This window comes from Hemitrygon akajei, chromosome 17 (assembly GCF_048418815.1).
Source record: "Hemitrygon akajei chromosome 17, sHemAka1.3, whole genome shotgun sequence".
NCBI lineage: Eukaryota > Metazoa > Chordata > Chondrichthyes > Myliobatiformes > Dasyatidae > Hemitrygon > Hemitrygon akajei.
The window spans coordinates 50,683,526-50,698,499 of NC_133140.1; the positions used below are offsets into that span (position 1 = coordinate 50,683,526).

Sequence of the window (14,974 nt, forward strand, 5' to 3'; positions counted from 1 at the left end):
TCTCTCCTCTCCCCTCTGATCCCACCTCTAATCCCTGCTGCCTTCACCATTCTCTCTGACCTTCCCCTCTCTGAGGCAGAATGTTCGGTCCTCAGTAATGAACTTACCTTTGACCCCTTCGTCCACACCTCAGTGAGTTCCACACCTGCCGTGACACTGAGCTCCACTTCTTTTGCCTCCATTTCCGAGCACCACTTCTTTAGCAAGAATTCCCCACCCCACATCGATGACCCCCTTTCCCATCTCCAAACCTTGCCTTCTTCTTGGACACCCTGCTCTGCTTCTCTGCTTGTTTTCACCTCGAAATGCAGACAAGACATCAACCATCTCAACTTCAGCACTCCTCTCTCCTCCTTGAACCTTACCCCCTCTGAATGCACTGACCACCAATCTCTCCACACTCAGTCATACCAACATACCCTCAGACAAAGGGAAGGCTGTTGTAGTGTGGCAGACTGAATTCTACCTTGCTGAGGTCAGGCAGCATCTCTCAGACACCTCCTCTTACTTACCCCTTGTAGAGGATCCACTCTGGACCATAAGTCCCCTGTCTTTTGCACCATCATAAACCTCACCAAATTTGGAGATCTTCCACTGTCACCAAACACAGAGTTCCATTAGCCGCACTGCTCATTTCTACTTCATATCTGACTACTGGTTAGGCTCATTCTCTCTGATAGATAGATAGATAGATAGATAGATAGATAGATAGATAGATAGATAGATAGATAGATAGATACTTTATTCATCCCCATGGGGAAATTCAACTTTTTTTTCCAATGTCCCATACACTTGTTGTAGCAAAACTAATAACATACAATACTTAACTCAGTGAAAAATATGATATGCATCTAAATCACTATCTCAAAAAGCATTAATAATAGCTTTTAAAAAGTTCTTAAGTCCTGGCGGTTGAATTGTAAAGCCTAATGGCATTGGGGAGTATTGACCTCTTCATCCTGTCTGAGGAGCATTGCATCGATAGTAACCTGTCGCTGAAACTGCTTCTCTGTCTCTGGATGGTGCTATGTAGAGGATGTTCAGAGTTTTCCATAATTGACCGTAGCCTACTCAGCGCCCTTCGCTCAGCTACCGATGTTAAACTCTCCAGTACTTTGCCCACGACAGAGCCCGCCTTCCTTACCAGCTTATTAAGACGTGAGGCGTCCCTCTTCTTAACGCTTCCTCCCCAACACGCCACCACAAAGAAGAGGGCGCTCTCCACAACTGACCTATAGAACATCTTCAGCATCTCACTACAGACATTGAATGACGCCAACCTTCTAAGGAAGTACAGTCGACTCTGTGCCTTCCTGCACAAGGCATCTGTGTTGGCAGTCCAGTCTAGCTTCTCATCTAACTGTACTCCCAGATACTTGTAGGTCTTAACCTGCTCCACACATTCTCCATTAATGATCACTGGCTCCATATGAGGCCTAGATCTCCTAAAGTCCACCACCATCTCCTTGGTCTTGGTGATATTGAGACGCAGGTAGTTTGAGTTGCACCATATCACAAAGTCCTGTATCAGTTTCTTATACTCCTCCTCCTGTCCATTCCTGACACACCCCACTATGGCCGTGTCATCAGCGAACTTCTGCACATGGCAGGACTCCGAGTTATATTGGAAGTCTGATGTGTACAGGGTGAACAGGACCGGAGAGAGTACGGTTCCCTGCGGCGCTCCTGTGCTGCTGACCACCGTGTCAGACCTACAGTCTCCCAACCGCACATACTGAGGTCTATCTGTCTGCTCCTGCTCCACTGAACTCCTTGTCTCCATTCTATTCTCCTTGGTTTAGTCAATTCCCACTTACATCTGTGACACTTCACAGTCTCTTGATCTCCTCAACAACTTTCAATTCCCTAACACTAAACACCCCTTCTGTTCCCCCATCAAGAAGGTCTTAAAGCTCTTAGCTTCTTTCTCAACTAAAGACCCCACCAATTCCCCTCCACCACCACCGTCCTCCATCTGACAGAATTGGTCCCCTTCCTCTACAATTTCTCCTTTGGCTCCTCCAACTTTCTCCAAACTCAAGGGGTAGCCATGGGCACCACGTGAGCACCAAGTATGCATGTCTTTTCATTGGCTACGTAGAACAGTCCATTTTCCAAGCCTACCCTGGTAATGCTCCCCAACCCTTTCTCCACAGTGCTGCTTTATTCACGCATGCTGAGCTCGTCAATTCCATCAACCTTGCCTCCAGTTTCCACTGTGCCATTAAATTCACAGTCCATTTCTGACGCTTCTCTCCCCTTTCTTGATTTCTCTGCCTCCATCTCTGAAGACAGACTTTTTAACTGACGTATTTTCTAAACCTACTGATCCTCACAGCTATACTGTACCTCTTCTCACCCTCTCTCCTATAAAAATGTTATTCCCCGTCCTCGGTTCCTTTGGCTCCACTGCATCTGTTCCCAGAATGCTGCTTCCTTTCTCAGATAACAGAGATGTCCTCCTTCACCAAAGAAAAGGGTTTCCCTTGCTCCACCATTGACACTATTCTCACCCGCATCTCCTCCATTTCCCAGATACCATGCTCACCCATCTTCCTGTTGATTTAACAGGGATAGAGTTCCTCTTGTCCTCACCTACCATCTCATGAGCATTTATATCCAAAGCATCATTCTCCACTTCTGATACCTTCAATGGGATCCTATCACCAAACACATCTTCATCAGTTCCCCCAACTCTCTCCTTTCCACAGGGTTCACTTCCTCCTTGCTCACTCGTGCCATCCCACCAATATCCATCCTGGCATATTTGCCCACAAGTGACAGAAATGCCATGAGAAGGCCACTCTCAAGGTGAAATAGCAACAACTCGTATTCCATGTAGGCAGCCTCCAACCTAATGGAATGATCTTCGACTTCTCCTGGGAATTTGTTTCTTTTTCCTTTCTACTCTCTTCTTCTATTTCCCACTCTAGCCCCTTTCCTCTTTTCCACACCTGCTTATCACTTGCTCCTTGTGCCCTTTCTTCATCCCTTTCTCCCATGGTCCACTCTCCGCTCCTGTCAGATTCATTCTTCTCCAGCCCTTTACCTTTCCCACTCACCTGGTTTCACCTATCACCTTCTAAATTGTCCTCCTTCCCCTCCCCCTGCCTTTTTATTACGACATCTTCCCCCTTCCTTTCCAGTCCTGATGAAGTCTCTTGGCCTGAAACATTGACAGTTTATTCATGTTTATGGATGCTGCCTGACATGCTGAGTTCTTTCAGCATTTTGTGTGTGTGTAACTTTATATTTGGCTAGCCAGGAAAAAATAAGGAAAGAAATTGGAGTTAAATGGTTGGTGCATACTCCGTGGGTTGATGGGCCTCCTCTATGATATGTCTCTCTATGCCTCTAAAGAATGTTAAGGTAACATTAGCAGTAATTATGGATGTGCACTGATATACGTAAATGTTTGATTTTAATTGTCAAGTAGGAATGCAATCAGGCCTGTCAGGGAGCCGTTGAGTCCAGGCACAATATTCCGCCTTTGTTTCTGAAACAGGCCGGAGGTCGATTGGAAGCAGCTTTAAGGAACAAAAAAAGGTACATGGTAGAAATTCTAAATTCTCAAAGGACCTGGGACAAACAGAATACAAGAAATCACAGAGCTGGAAATGACAGCCAATTAAAAATACTATGTACTGTTGAGATTCATTAAGCCTTGATTTTCCAACACATGATGCCTGCTCGGATCTTTGTTTCACATTACATTTGAGTTGTAATCATGCCATTAGTACTTTTGGACATGGATACAATTTGCTTTGAGTTGCAATTCAAGACCAAGGGGCACAGTTCAGATGAAAGTGGGTGTGAGGATATTTTTTTCTCACAGGGTAGTTAGATTCTGAAATACTTTATCTTCATGGGTGGTGGAAGAACCAATCAGTGTCTTCAAAAGAAAATGGTAACAGGCCAATGAAGAAAAAAAATTAACAGTCCTTCAATTTCAGAAATAACAATTTTATAGTGTTTGTTTATAAGCAAATATAGTCGCTCTTTAATCTTGCTTCTCCTTAATTCTAAGGACACTGCAAATAAATGGATGGACACCTCTGTTCAATATCAGGAACTCAAATTCTCTCCCTACTTAAATAAAGTGGCTTCCATTTCTGTCTCTATAACATGTAAGTAACTCAGTATTACTTGTCTATATACAGATATTTGCAAGCTATATACACAAATGTGACCTATGTGTGTAGCAGATCTTTACAGATGCTTATTTTGCTTGATGAACATGTGCATTTTGAAAAATGCTTTGGTTAAAATGTTTATATAAATCACATTCAGAAACAGTATGCTCTGCATGGCTACTGTTATGACAGCTTCTTCCTACTTAATGCCAGACAAATATAATTTGCATGATTTATTCAATCTTTAAGTGCCATTCAAATAGTGCTTAAACATATAGCAGTGTGAGTTAAATACACAGTACTTAAACACAATGAAGTCTCTCAACAAGTAATCTAACGAAATGTGTTATTTCAGGCACTGTCAGAGTGAGCTTGTTTTTGACATCAGAAGGCATCTCTGTGTGTATGTAACTTTATATTTGGGTAGCCGTTGACATCTCTGATCAATGATGAAGAGATTACAGTATTAATACACAGCATGCACGTTGTAAATGCTTTGCAGGATCTGTGAATAGGTTAATAACAGCTGATTTCCAACAAGAAGTTCAGCATGGGCTTTTTCTTTCAGAATGCGGATATTAAGCTACACCTTAAGATTTGATGGAACAAAGGATATAGTACATTGCTGTTTGCAACTTGTGACAGTGTAAAAGTGCAAACAGGAAACTACACATACCATTGCAGTTTCTCAGTCAGTGCAATGAAATTCAATAGAGCGATAGAGCAACACAGTTAGGCTCTTTGTCCCAACTCATCCATGCCAACAATGACACCCACCAAACTAGTCCCATTTTCCTGCAATTAGTCCTTAACCCACTCAACCCCTTGTTTCTGTGTATTTGTCCAAATGTTTCTTAAATGTTATCATCATAGCTACAGTATCTCAATCACTTCCTCTGGCAACTCATTCCATGGACTTACCTCCCTCTGTATGAAGGACTTCTCCTTCAGGTCCCATTTAAATCTTTCACCTCTCACCTTAAACCTATGCCCTCTAATGTTTAGTTCTGCTTTGGGGGTAATAGGAACAAAATGTGACTCACTCCCTGTCTGTCTGGCATTGTGCTTGTGACCGAACGTTTCTGAATCACGCTTCAAACCTCATATTTCAGAAACTGTTGACCAATGGTAGCGACACATGGAGTGCATCCAGCATGGGTTCAATCTTGGCTTTCACTTCCGAAATGTCCAGAAATACCTCTTTCTTTAGAGAAAATAAGAAAAAAGCAAACAACAAGAGTTCCATTGTACTCTAACCAACAGCAATACTTGAACCGCCAAGGCATAGAAGCCAACGGACCAAGGACTAGTGAATGGGATTAGTAATAGGTACAATGCCTACAAAAAGTATTCACCAGCCCCCCTTGGAGGTCTTCATGTTTTATTATTTTACAATTTTGGATCACAATGGATCTAATTTGGCTTTTTTGACACTGATCACCACAAAAAGACTCTTTTGTGTCAAAGTGGAAATAGAGTTTTACAAAGTGATCTAAATGAATTACAATTATAAAACACAAAATAATCGATGTAGACTTCTGGCATTGTGAAGAGAGAACTTCAAATGAGGAAAATTAGCAATTCTGGCATAATTAAAAAGGTATTTACCGAGCAGCGGCGTTATAGGAAACAAATGTTCTTGGCCTCTTTGGAATACAGGCAAAATGTACAGCAATCTGTTGACTATTTTGTCAAGACAGGTAAGAAAAATGAAGAGAAAAGAATATCAATATACAATGTAAAACTGAATCTGCAAGCTTCTGATGGAACAGTAACTGTCCTGCTGTTCACAGGCTGATGACATGAAGTTAGTATACCAGCAAAGCCACCTTGTTTGCCAAACAGGTTGTGAAAGATTTGGAACAGTGTTGCAGTATGCCAAGAAATATAAATGGCCTGAAAATATTGGCCTGAAAAAAATGGCCGTTGGCAGTCCCAGTACCACAAACATGCCATGCCCTCCAACACGCTGCTTGCTGATGATTAATTTATCATGCAAAGAGCATGCCAGGCATTGGTGCTTTTCCTGCAAGTGGGTGCCTAAAGGAAGCCGTTGCCTTAATAGCACATGATGTCAAACTGAAAAGAAAATACCATAAAGACCAGGTTGCTGCAGGAAAGAAGGGAAACCAAAAACATTCCAAAATAGCTTTAAAATCCTGCCATAAATCTTACTCTAAGAATTATTAATCCTATTCTTCTAGCAGACTGTCTGTTGTTCCCAGGTTCCATATCTAAGGTCCCCTATATCTGTCACTATTAATTGTTTATTTTCATTTCTCTATACAGCAGGATAACAAACCCTTTCAGCCCAACGAGCCTACACAGCCCAATTGCACCTACTAACCTATGGGAGGAAGCTCACACAGTCATGGGGAAAGCATAAAAAACTCCTTATAGACAGCAGCATAATTGAACCTGGGCCGCTGGGGCTGTAATAGTATTATGTCAAACACTACATTACCGTGCTGCCTTTTGTTCTGTACTTCTTTAAAGCACCTTGCACATCATTCCACCAGCACGACGTGAAGGAAATCTGACCAATGAGCATCACAATTAAGAAATTAGTAAGTATACTTATTATAAGTATATTTAAAGCTGAAAGTATACACAGTGGCCACTTTATTGGCTAACTCTTGTACCTAAGAAAGTGGTCACTGAGTGTATGTTCATGGTTTTCTGCTGCTGTAGCCCATCCACTTCAAGGTTCGATGTGTTACATATTCAGAGATGCACTTTTGCATACCACTGTTGTAATGTGTGGTTATGAATTACTATTACCTTCCTGTCAGATTGAATCAATCTGGCCATTCTCCTCCAACCTCTCTAATTAACAAGTCATTTCTGTCCATAGAACTGCCATTCAATGGATGTGTTTGTTTTTTTGCACCATTCTCTTCAAACTCTACAAACTGTTGTGTGCAAAAAACCCAGGAGATCAGCCGTTTCTGAGATAGTCTGACCATCCCATCTGAAAGCAATAATCATTCCACAGTTAAAGTCACATTTCTTCTCCATTCTGATGTTTCATCTGAACAACAACCGAATCTCTTGTCCGTGTCCGCATGCTTTAATGCATTGAGTTGCTATCATATGATTAGCAGATTAGATATTTGCATGAATGAGCAGGTTTCACAGGTGATGCACCATCAATAACTCACTCTGAGACGTAAGAAGCGAGATATCGGCTTTTATTGACTGGAAGAATGAACAACACTACATCCTGGAGAATGAGGCCGGGCATCAGGCCTCAATCGCCTTTATACAGGGGTCTGTGGGAGGAGCCACAGGAGCAGTCAGCAGGGGTCTGTGGGAGGAGCCACAGGAGCAGTCAGCAGGGGTCTGTGGGAGGAGCCACAGGAGCAGTCCAGACAGGTATATGTAGTTCACCACAACAGGTGTATCTAAAAATGATACACCATTGCATTTTGACAGAAAGAAGAAAAATGTAATCAGAATATCTTCTTTGGGCAGTCTCTTATGAAGGTAGACTTTGTCTGAGATAGCCTGTTAGGTAGGCTGTGGTCAGTGGGGAATGGAATTACAATAACATGCATTCCTTACATTCCACAAGGCAGCAATCTCTGAGAGCTGCTGCTCTGTATAATTGGGTGGCAGAAAGGTGGACCAGCTTTTCACACTGGACACATGAGAGAAGCTGCCCATTCTCTGGATTTACATAGCTGATGAGCTGAAAGCTATCTTTCTTGATGGTACAGGTACCAATTTAGAAGAAGAAGTTATTAAACAGCAAACAATCTACTTGAAGAAATCAATGAGTCAAGCAGCCTCAGTGGAAAGAGAGAAATGGAAATTTTAGATGGAATGATATAGGATTTCTACTCGAAATGTTGACGGCTTCCTTCCTCCCACAAATGTTGCTTGGCCCAGTGAGTTCCTCCAGCAAATTGCTCGCTGCTCCAGATTCCAGCAACTTCATTCTCTTATGCCTCCAAATTATTAAGCAAAGCCAATAAAAATGATCGGGGGTACAATTAATAGAAGCCTATTACATGTATCTTTTCTGTGTGCATGATAAGCATTCAGCATGGACTAGAAGGGCCGAGATGGCTTGTTTCCATGCTGTAATTGTTATATGGTTTTATGGTTATATGATGCCTTATCTTGATGGTCAAGATTCTAATTAAAGAACAGCAAAAATAACCGGAAGCATCCTCTACTCAGATGGAAGTGAAGTCATCAATGGGCAATGCAATGCCCTCTGGCAGGCACTATTTGCAGATACAAGCAGGAATGTTCCAGATAAATTGAAAAGCAAACATCATAAAACAGCAAGAAATAATAACCCGCCAACTCCAAACTTCCATTAGTACAATCAGAGGGAGCAGGCAGAATGCAAATCTCAGTGATATGAACATTTGGTTTGCAGTGCTGGAGCTGTTCCATGAAAGTTATGTAAGCGTCCCAGTACCTGCTTTGAACAATCGCTCAGCAAGTGAAAAGCCTCACCAAATGGCTCATGTGTGAGGCGGCTAATCTACATTTTACTTTTATAAAGTTGCACTGAGTTTAATATGTGCACAAAATACATTCTTCAATTTTTTTTTAACCATTGTCCCTCCTGTACATGAGAATTTAATTTTGTTGTGCTGAATGCTTTCTGATCGAGTTCCCATACCCTCCTAGAGTCGCCTAAGTTCATTACAGTCCCACACTGAAAAGTCATCATGCTGTAGTGATAATCGTATAAAGGGATTGATAAGATTTTGATTCAACCATTGTTCTGTCAAATTGGCTGAAGTCAGGTGAGGTCAGTTGTGGTAATGGCTTTCAGTGTGGGAGGACTAGTGGTCTAATTTGACGTGCCCTTACTCGTGGAATCGTGCAGTGCAAAAATTGGGTGGCAGGTACCCATAAACATTAAGCCTACACTAATCACCTTTTATTTATATTCCCATCAACCCTCCACTCCCTGCCTTAAGATTCTAACACTCACCTACATTGGACACAATTTACAGTGGCCAATTTACCTACCAAGCCATGACGTTCGAGGGATGGGGAAGTAAACCAGCGCACTTGGAGGAAACCATGCAATCACATAAAATGTTCCATCTCAGCATAATCTTTCCTGTTAGAGAATACAAGGAATCACTTTTTGATGATGTTGGCTGATCTATAACACAAAGTATTGTCACCATTGTTACAACATTTGTTGGAATTGATAGCAAGAGATCAATAGAGCTTTTTATTAGCTTGTTATTATATTTATCTGCGGTTATGTGAAACATATATCCAAGCTCAGCAAACCAGTTTATGAACAACACATATTGAAAAGTACCAGGTACCTCCTATCTTGAGCTGGAAATATATTGCTTCATTAATGCCAAGTCTAAATCTTGATGGCCCTCCCCAATAACCCTGTTCACCAGAAGGATTACAGCAATTCAAGAGAGTAGCTCATTCTCAAGAGCATTAAATTCTCGTCTTTCCTTTGAAGCCCAAATTGTGTGAAAGAATGTTTAAAAGAATCATTACCTAAATGTACTCTGCAGCTAGTAAAGTGTCCAGTTATAAATCAACAAAGGAATTACATGACAACCTAAAATAATTGACTTTAAGTTGATAGTGCCTACCAACAGATCTTTAAAACAGTAATTATATCTGAAGGTAGGATTTTATAAACAGAATGTTATTATTCCGCAGATATTTGTTTAAAATGAATTAAATTTATTCCATCTAAAAATGTCTTATGAGCTGCCTGTGCCAGACAAAAGTATTATGCATACTTGCTGCAGAACAATAGAAGCCCATCAAAGACAAATTGTAATTTTGCTCTAGTACACAGCTGAGATCTAGCACAAAAAATTGAGCTTTAAATCTTTACAATCTAAAGTATTCAAGTATGCAAATTATCTCAACCTTGTTTTTTTTCCTATGGCAAAACATTCCATGCTGTGGTATCTCTTTATATGAAGAAATTTTAACTATGCTCTCATCTTGGTTTCTTCATGAGGATTTTGATTTGCTGAGGCCGCTTTAATAATATAAAAAATAGGATGCTATCAAAATTGTTCACAACTCTTAAAATCTTTGTTCAGTCTCTTAGCTTTCGCTGCTGCAGTGGAAATAATCCCATCCTGAAATATCCTTATAAGAGTATCTTTCCATCCCTGATATAATTATTGTAAATCTGCAGTTTATATTCTACATGGTTTCTACATTGGTTTAGTCAGAATTGCATTTGGTGTTCCATCAAGGAGCGAATGCTTATCCTGGTCAAGATGTGAAATATTAAACAAAAGCATCTAAGGAAGCAATAAAGAGTTGATGATATGGGCCAAGATGTGGGATATTACCTGTATTTATTCCTTTGTCTAGACAATCCTTATGGGCAGGGCAGCTAAGTTAAGTTTATGTGATTGAAATTGCAGTCTTGGACGTCTCCATCAGTCTCCAGAAATGAAGGGGACAGTTAGTGAGCCAAATATATTTTAGAGGTAAGCGAGCCCTGGATTACATACAATTAGAATAAATATGTTCCTTACCGAAGAACATTTAACATCAGTCCTCACTGAGGGGGCGAGAGTGGAAAGAGTGAGCAGTTTCAAGTTGCTGCGTGTCAACATTTCTGAAGATCTGTCCTGGGCCCAATATATTGATGCAATTATAAAGAAGGCATGCCAGCATTCATATTTCATTAGGAGTTCAAGGAGGTATAGTTTGTCACCAAAGACTCTCGAAAACTTCTACAAATCTATTGTGGAGAGTATTCGAACTGGTCCATCAACTGATATGGAGGAGGCACTGCATAGGATTGGGAAGAGACTGCAGAGGGCTGCAAATTTAGCCAGCTCCATGGTGAGCAGTGGCCTCCCTTTAATCAAGGACGTCTTCAAAAGGTGATGCCTTAAAAAGGTGGCATCATTAAGGACCCCCAACACCCTGAATATGCCCTCTTTTCATTGCTACCATCAGGAAGGAGGTACTGGAGCTTGAAGACACACACTCAAAGTTTCAGAAACAGTTTCTCCCCCTCCGCCATCAGATTTCTGGATGGACAATGAACCAACCGTGCTATTGTGAGTGCAGAATAAAGAACTTCCGTTCCCAGTGGGCAATGTGGACGGTTCACCGGGAAGTGGAAGCAACGATGGTTAGCCGGTCACACGTGCTCATGTTGAACAGCAGTTCAGTAATAAAATGTTCTAGCATAAACCCACACCAGGATTGTCTTTATTAAGAACAAACATAGCATGCTGTCAGAACTCGGCATGAGGTCTAAGCATGAAGAGTAAAAGAACGCCATGCGTGACTGAAAAAGAGATACTAGTCACGATGGAGAGAAGCTGACCAGCGAGGCAAGAGACACTTTGTTCCTGAAGTTCAGCAGTTCACTGGAGAGGCCTAGAGTTCCCATCATAGATAAACTTTGTCCTCCTGCACCTATGCAGTTTACCAGCAATCAGAAATGCTTCAAACAGCAATTCAGTATATGTTTAGTTGCAAGTGGGGCATGAGGGACCAAAGAATAATTGAAAACACAAAGTACACTGCAGATGTTGGGGTCAAAGCAACATGTACAACAAGCTGGAGGAACTCAGCAGGTCAGGCAGCATCCATGGAAACGAGAAGAATAATTGAAAGCATCTATTTTTCTGCATCCAGTTGGTGAAGGTGCGTTGGGCATCGGTAACAGCTTTCAAATTGAAGAGACAGCTTTTACACTGGATATTCTGATCACAGAATTTTGTCTCAAGTAAAAACATCACATTTGATGTGGTGATATCACGTATCACGTATCAGAATGTGATTAGACAGAGTTCGGAGCATGTGCAGAAATGACAGAGTGATCGAGAAGCTTGTATGTTAAAATGTGGTTGTTGTTTGCTGTTAAATAAAAGTTCTAGTTATGTTCTTCCAGAATATGCTCCTTTGTGAGTAACCCACGGTACGTGTAAACATGGTGTCAGCAGTGGGATCATAATCCTGGAATCCATCCGCTGAACAAGCGGCACTGTGTAGTATACACATTCATCCCAGCCATGCTGAATTTCATCTCTTGACTGCAAATCTTTGTAAGCCCATGGGTGATGCAGACAGTTCACCAGTCTGCGAGAAGAAGCCACCAACTGCTTCGTTGTTCTCCTGTCGAAATCGAATGGCTTGAGCTCAGTTATTACCCCATTCAATCATTGTTCCTGGCCTGAGCTGGTATGATCCGAGTTCATAAATATTGGGTCTTGTCCTGGGCAAAGGTTCATCCCAGAAACTGAACTCTAAAAGCAATTGTTTTTTTCAGGAAAGTAGCATTTGTCCCCGTTCCTTCCTAAATTCCATGAACTCCTTGTTTTGCCTCAGTTTATTCATCACCTCTGTAAGTGCAGGGTAACCTCCACTGTATTTCCACAGATGGACAGCTCGATCCTGCTCTCCATACCATGTAGTCCATGTCCCTACGAGCTCACAAGGGTACTGTAAGCGGTGCCAGGAGGGCTGCAGCCCAGCCTCGAAGCGAGCACCGTGTTTTATCTTTAGATGCCGGCACCGCCACGTTAACTCTAACCAGGGCATCATCTGCAACTTCATTCAACAACAGGGAGGATAGCTGGTTTAAATCGCTGTTTGTCAGAAAGGTGGATCCACGCAAAGATGCTCATTCAAACTTGCTAGCTAAAAAATAAACAAGCAGCCTATACAAAATTCAATTTCACAGTGTAAAACCAGAATCCCTAGAGGCTTACAACAAGCTTTGCATCGATGTATTACCGAAGATTCACAAAGATGAACACAAAGCAAAGCAGAAAACATACTTTGATAGATGATCTCGTCCATTACCTGAATTGCACCAAGGAGATGAAGTGAGGATACAAGACAAAATGAACACATGGACACAGAAAGCTACAGTACTTGAAGAAGTACAACCCAGATCATACGTGGTCCAAACGGAAGAAGGAGCAGTGTTTAGAAGAAATCGCAAAGACCTCAAGAAAGAGCCAACTTCAGAGTTTCCATTAGCTGATGCAGACCAGACAAAACATGAAAATAACAACGAAACACAAGATCTGTGTGAACCACTTAGAAGGTCTACTCGTGTTCATAAACCCCCAGAGAGACTGATAGAGACATGTTAAATTATGCATTTGTTTTGATTAATGTTGCTAATTGTTTTTCTTTTTAAGGAAAGGAAGCTGTGGTGATATCATGTGTCAGAGTGTGATTAGACAGAGTTTGGAGCATGCGCAGAGATGACAGAATGATCGAGGAGCTCGTATGTTAAAATGTGGTTGATGATTGCTGTTAAATAAAAGTTCTAGTTAAGTTCTTCCAGAATATGTTTCTTTATGAGTAACCCACGGTACAGATAAAGAACACAACATTTGAGAAATGCAAGTTTGTTTCCCTGTGACCAGGAACAAGGTTTTAGTTTCGACCAAAACTTAACTGAGCTACACACAGTGAATTTGGAGATTAGAGAAACTCACTAGTTAGAGACAGAATAGTTTGGAGAAATTCAGATGATGCACTTAGAGAAAGACTGCTGTGTGAAAAAGATTTGACACTGGAAAAGTCTGTAGATATATGTAGGGCAGCTGAGACCACACAAGCACAAGCTAAGGAGCTGCACAGGGCAGACGCAACAGTGCATGCTATGAAAATAGAGGGCAGTGTACAAGGCGCTTCCCAAAGCAAAAGCAAAGCTCAAAGAAAGGCTCAAACTTGGTTGGTGCGGCTGTAATGAAACCCAATTTCCCTCGGGATCAATAAAGTATGTCTGTCTGTCTGTCTGTCTGAAACACCAAATGCAGCAAGTGTGCAGGAAATCACATTTCAAAGATGTGTCCAGCTATGGAAAGTCCTGCAATAATTGTGGGAGGAAAAATCATTTTGCAATGTGCTACAAAGCTGGGGCTACCAAGGGAAAGGTGTACATATTTGTAGATTCTCTGCAAGCTGCTGGTGCTGGCAAAACAATGGCTTGTCTCAGTGACTGTGAATGAGACAGTAATTCTATTCAACATGACAGGTGAATCTGCTGTCTATGGATGATTACAGCATTCTCAAAGTAAAGAGCAAGGTTTGAAGTTAAAAGTGGCATGCTATACAGGATAGAATGTTCCAATAAAAAGAGGGCTGAAAAGTGACCTTCAAGCACAAGGGGCAGCAACTAAAGACACAGCTATTGATTGGAGAAAAGAGAGTACAGCCAATATTAGGTCTGAGTGAATATGAAAAACTTAACCTGGTGAGAAAAAATTTTTTGTAGAGGATTCACAGACCAAAGATGGCCACATCATGTTGTAGTTTTGCTACAACAAGTGTATGGGACATTGGAAAAAAGTTGGAATTTCCCCATGGGGATGAATAAAGTATCTATCTATCTATCTATCTATCTACTTCATTTATGGAAGAGTATACAGTTTCTTTGAGAGGCTCAGGTGTTCACACAAAATTAATTTTGATGCAACATTGGCTTCTGTTGACCATGTGTGCAGAAAAGTTCTGTTTGCACTTAGACACAGACTTGAACAAGAAATAGCATGCTTGGAACAGATAAGTTTTATACAGAAAATTGAAGAAAATCAGATCGGATGATATCTCTGGTCATTGTGCAAAAGAGAAATGGGTCATTGCAGATTCGTCTAGACCCAAGAGATCTCAATAAATACACCAAGAGAGAGAGCATTTGAAATTGCCAACATGGGAGGAGATTATGTCCTGGTTTGCAGGTGCCAAGTGGTTTAGCAAGCTTGACACATTCTCTGAGTTTTGGCAGATGAAGCTTGACAAGGAAAATTCAAGACTGTATACTTGTAACATACCAAGGGGAAGATTTTGCTTTCTTCAGCTGCTATATGGGGTTCAATCTGCATTAGACGCCT

The 14,974-nt window shown here is 41.3% G+C and overlaps 1 pseudogene; it reads right to left on the reverse strand.

Annotated features, from left to right (window-relative positions):
* Positions 1–12,001: 12,001 nt before the first annotated feature.
* LOC140740483 (protein NipSnap homolog 2 pseudogene) lies at positions 12,002–12,665 on the reverse strand (annotated as a pseudogene).
* Between the last annotated feature and the right edge of the window lie 2,309 nt (positions 12,666–14,974).